This window comes from Chenopodium quinoa, unplaced genomic scaffold, assembly GCF_001683475.1.
Source record: "Chenopodium quinoa cultivar QQ74 unplaced genomic scaffold, ASM168347v1, whole genome shotgun sequence".
NCBI classification, from domain to species: domain Eukaryota; kingdom Viridiplantae; phylum Streptophyta; class Magnoliopsida; order Caryophyllales; family Amaranthaceae; genus Chenopodium; species Chenopodium quinoa.
The window spans coordinates 1,290,472-1,296,321 of record NW_018743979.1 but is presented as its reverse complement, the minus strand read 5'-3'; positions in this window follow the sequence as shown (position 1 = coordinate 1,296,321).

Below are 5,850 nucleotides of genomic sequence, written 5' to 3'. Positions count from 1 at the left end.
TCTCAACTAACAATCACGCATGTACTAAAAGGCATAATCTGTTTCCACAGTTTACCTTGGTATATTAATGTATCTGCACAAGGTGATCGAGTTCAAGTGAATGTAATCCAAAAAACTAAGAACGATGAGGTAATTCAAGAGCAAAATCCCTCATCTTTTGCTGCAATGGAAGTTATAAGAGGCAAGTAGGCAACAATAAAAAGAAATCCTATACATGTATTCTTATGAGCTCATCATCTCTGCATTCCCTAATAGAAAGCTCCAATCTTGAAACAGTTGTGGGAGGTAATACTTCACAGCACTGCCTTCTTGGTGCCCTCAACTGAATAAAATTAGGAAGAAAAACAAAATTCATCAGCTTGCTTTATTTAATATACTGAGTTTGTTGAGCATTTAGATATGAACTTAAAGCTAAATTTGAGGTCTACTTTACCTGGTTGATGCTAAGGTTTGACTTCCGTGAAAGTACCACAATCTCCTGTAGTTTTTTTGGTGACTTCATTGGATCATAAGTGCAGTTCTCGGTTAATATTCTTCTGTATTTTGTCATGGATTTTGTTCTGTCCGAATGTACTTCATTAAGGAAGAAAATTGTAGATCTTCGACATGGTCAGGATGAAGAGGCCTTGTGCTGTATAGATAGTTTGCTGCTGCTTCTTTTTTCCATGGAGTGAATGTATCTTGTGTACGAATAGCATCAGACAAGTGGATATGCTGGTTGAAAACTTCTACTGCATAACCCCAAGATACTGAAATCGTCCAAGAAAACCAGCGATCATAGCATACAGTCTGCTGCAGAATCCTCTCAGGATCAGCAGTTACGGATTTGAAGAGATGTTGAAGAGCATTAGTTGCTGACATGTTAGGGAATATCGGATCAACTTCATCCAAATGTGAAAGTGAAATCAGTGGTGTTATGGGATGAGAAGCTAATAAACCAAAGATGTTGCCACGAACATCAACCTAGCACAGAACACAATTTAAGATCCCATAGTAAGTGCAATTTGATGCTTCTGAGCTTATAAATTTACATAGAAACATATGGCTTTGTCAAGTGAAATTATTTTGCTATGGATGAACTTTTTGGCTCAGATGCTCAATGACATTTAAACAAATAAACTAGCAGAATCAAAGGTTTCCTGTAATTCACTTGCACACTTTCCTCATTAGCAGTAGGCCCCGGAAGGCTGATACAAGTTTTAACTCTACGGAGTAATATCTGATCCACAATGAGTATTCTTTAGTACTACAGGGTAAAAGCAGGCACTTTCAGGACACCTTAACATAATAGGGATTAGGGAGTATTATGGGGATATATAATACCAAGCAAAATAGTTAAAACTGCGGTATATTTTGTTAAGGATCAGTCTGCAAACAATTCTTGAAAATATTGATGAGAGAAAAACAAAACGAAGCAAAATATAAGGAACAGAAAAACAGAACATAATCCATAAGCTCACTTGGGTGACTTAGGTCATAGCTTCTAAAACGGTTGGCCTGTGGGTAACGTAGTTTATGCTATTCATATTAAGCATGCATAATTTGATTTTAGTGGGATTACAAGGCTTCCTTTAATTTGATGTATGTCATAGATGTTTTATTAATGTGTGTAATGATTGTGACTCGAGCCAACTCCATAATTGGCTGTGGCTTAGAGCAATGTTTAAATTAGTATGGCAATCCCTGAGCATTGAGTCTTCTTTTGGTTGGCTGTAATGCAAAGGTTCAAGACTATAGATGCTATAACAGATGAAGATAGGCTCTGAAGGTGCAAATGAGACTTGATCTGAGGACATAGAAGATGGGTGGATAGTCAGTCCCTCCATCTTCTCCCCAAGTGGTTGGGGTTCGATACTCATCCTCCCCATTCCGGTGATAGTGTGGAGGGAGCCAAAGGTTAAAACCTATTTTGTGATTGGAATCATTAAGTGGATTTTTAAGATAAAGTAAAGGAGATTCAGGTAAGTGACAAACTGATACAGTATACAGTTCTTTGCTGCTATTATTATACCAGTCAGAAAATTCAGGAAAGGATGCAGTTTGGCTACAGAAAGTATTTTTCTCTGAGTTGAGTACAGAGTTGTAGATGTTATAGCAAAAAAATAGCGGGATATTCTCTCTCTTTTTTTTTTAAGTGCATTGTTTTGATCGGCTTGTACTTTAGAGGAAAATTGAATGTAGCAATTTGATTTAATACCTCATAAAGGTCATATTCAAGAGTTTACCTTATTAGACTAAATTGATGATCCAACTCTAAATTTCTGGGTTCTATAGCATCAGTACATACAATGAATCTATGCAAAAAAAAAAATAGTAGATTTTATTGTTCAATAAACCCAACAATCCATTGCATGTCAAACCTTCAGATTAGTCTGCTGATTCTATCAAATCCATAACATATTCGACTCATAAAACTTTAATCCTATTCTGCAACCTCATTTAACAATCCAAACTCAACCTGATCATATTTTATTTCAACGTGCTTAGGATAATAAATGAAAAAAATTTAGACCGGAATTCCACGAAAATTGAGTTAACAACCTTCAGTTATTAACATGCTTTGTTAATGAGAACGTAAAAAGAGGATCAATGTCAAATAAGAATTTAGATCAGTACCGGATGAAAGCCACGTTCACGTGTTAATCCAACTCCCAGCTCAGATAAGCAAGCATAAATCCTTCCATCACTGCCATAAACATGAGGATACCGCTCCAAGCACGAATCAAAAACTTTTGCTAAGGCCTTTGCAAGAGGAGCGCTTAGAGCAAACCCGCCTCCCCAAAAAGCCATTTCAAACGAGTTACCCGTGTTCTGTTCATAGATCTCTGAATTCGATCCAATGTAGTACCAAAGCTCATGATCATATTTCGAAAGAGTCTTCACCAAGTTCTCCGGGATAAAAACTGTGTGACCATCTCCGAAGACATACCATCGTACATCCGAGTGGTTTAAACCAACATTTTCGGACACAATACGAGCCACACGAATAAAAGACCGGTAACCATGTTTGTAGGTGTAACAAAAACGTGAAGTGTCTTGAGATACACAAATTGGTGGAAGAGCTAAATTGTCACGAGTATTTTTCATTTCGGATGGTATGTTGTCGAGAAATATGCATCCTCGCATTGACTCGGGTTTCCACCGTATCTTTACGAACTCCTTTTGATTCATCCATGAAGTTTTCGATGAAGCTAGACCGAACACTATGTGATCAAGGGATAAGGGTTGTGAGAAATGTGATGATGACACTAAAAAGTTTCGAAAATTGGAGTTGGTCCATAGCAAGCTAAGTGATGTGATGAAATATAGTAGTATACATATAGTAAAAAAGATGGCTAGAATGCGTAAAAATCGGTTCGAAGTTATGTTCATTTGTGGCCTAATAAGAGAATTCATCTCCATTTTGAGAGAATTCAAGGGAGATAGTTACTTCTACAATTGACGGCGAAAGCAACTAACATATGATAATTACAGAAAACTTTGTTAATTTGATTTAAGTGTAAAAGCTCCTAACTTTTGTAATCTCCCCTAATTTACGGCGAAACCAACTAACACATGATATTTCCTCATTGTTAGTTACTTCTACAATTGTTAAAGGAAAAATATTCATTTTTTAAGGGAAAAATTCATTGCATCTCTGGAAGTTGCAATGAAAGTATAGGCTTTGCTCCATAGTTTTGAGTGACGCCTAAATTATACTTCATTTATTTTAAAGAGCCAGCCCCACTTAATCTTAATAATTGACAAAATACGTCAATCTAATGGCATTATTGTAATATTGGTGAACAGTACTCGATGCTACCTCATGGTTGAATTAACGGCTAATTTGACGATTGTTTTGCCGTTACTCCACTGATACCACCATTAAAACTCCCTCCTTAAAAAGCTTCCTGCTTGTTCCTCCATTAAACCTTCCCGAACCTCAACCACCATTGAAGCATCTCCTATACCAACACCAAAATTGGCGGAGCCAGAAATCTGAAGTAGGGGTAGCACTAGACAATAATAAAAAGAAAAAGTATAACATCGTTGTAACGTAACATAATCAATCAGCCAAACATGGATATAATGCGTTGTGTAGTCGTATAATAATTAACAATCACATTCAAACATTTATATTGTCAAGTTTTTTTAAAAAAAAAAATAATTTTTCTTACAAATAATTCAATTATATTGTAAATATCAATTATACTATTAAAAACTTTCCACCTGTTTATTTTTTATTTTGTCAAAGTTGCATATGAATTTATACCGATAACTTTGGTATAAATTTTTCTTTGTGCACTTATGACACATATGCTAATGTAAAAATTTGACTGAAAATATATATCTTTAATAATTAAACTTATAACAATTGAATATTATAGTAATAAATTTGACGATTCCAACAAGTACCCACATGACTGTATTTAATGTTATGTATAACACATAATTCACCCATCCAACTCCCTTACCACTGAAGCAAGTTGGAGACACGTACTTGACATTAATACAGATTATAATATATATACACATATAAAGGACGGTTTTCCATTTTTTTTTTTGGGGGGGGGGGGGTGGGGGGTGGAGGGTGGGGTAGCACGTGCCCCCCCGGGCGTCAATGTGAATCCGCCACTGAACACCAATGAAGCTTCCCCGAAACCAACACCATTGAAGCTTCCCCGATCTCCACTCACCTTCCCCGACCTTAACGAAAACCCTATGAATAAAAGATGAAATTAAAGGCATGGTCAACCCCAAAGGGTAAGGGCGACCATGTCCTCCATTGAAGCTCTATCAATTGAGCTTGATTTTCGAAAATGACGAAAGAAGTGATGTCGGCGGTGTAGGGGAAAGAGATAGCAAATGACAGTAATAGTGATGGTGGTTGTAGTGGTGAAGTGAGGTTGAAGAAGCGCCATTGTTGAGTTAGTAAATGAGTGAGGAGAGAGAAGGGATGATGGAGAAATCAGTATGAAAGAGGAAAGAGGAAGCTAAAGTAACGGACATCCTAGCACATTGACAAAAATATCCCAAATAATTTATTGAAAAGTCAATTTTACCTTTATGATTAACAAATTTTGTATTAGAAATTATGCATTGACAAATGAGCCTAAAGGAAATATTGTGTCATCTAATATGAATAGTGTAGGTACTTGCATTTGAGTTTGAATAAATACAAATGGCACGAGTTGGAATAACTATACTCCACATCAAAATTTGAACTACACCCACAAGGCCACAAGCCAGGCCACAACTCGAAACAACTCATCTAATAATTTTAAAATTTTAAAACATCTAACTGTACAAAGGTTGCCAAAATTTTTAGCTTAGGTCACGCTAAGTTAGTTATGGCTGGGGTCGCGCAACATAAATGAACATTTACTAGGAAAAAAAAAAGAACAGTTATTTTAGAATATTGCAATATATAAAAACGAACATTTATAATATAAGAGTAAAATAAAAAGACTACAAAAAAGAAAAAAAAAATTGAAAACGATTGTACATCTAATATTATATAACTGAACATTTTAGTTATAAATAAAAATGAATATATATTGTTCTTGCTTATTCATCAACAAAATTTTAAGCTTCAAGTGAAATAACTTGATTTGTTCAATTCTCTTGAATGGATACCTTGTAATTCGCTGAACTATATGTTTTAATACCAATTAATAAAATCAACAATATTTTTTTTTTTAATATACTGAACAAAATGCTAATGTCTAACATTAAATGCTAATGTTAATTGAACATCCTTTACTATCAAAACGAACATTTTATACAACTAAAATAACCCAAATATTTGTATTAATTAAAAAAGGAATTGAACATTTATTTAATAAGAATTAACATCATATGACATGAAAC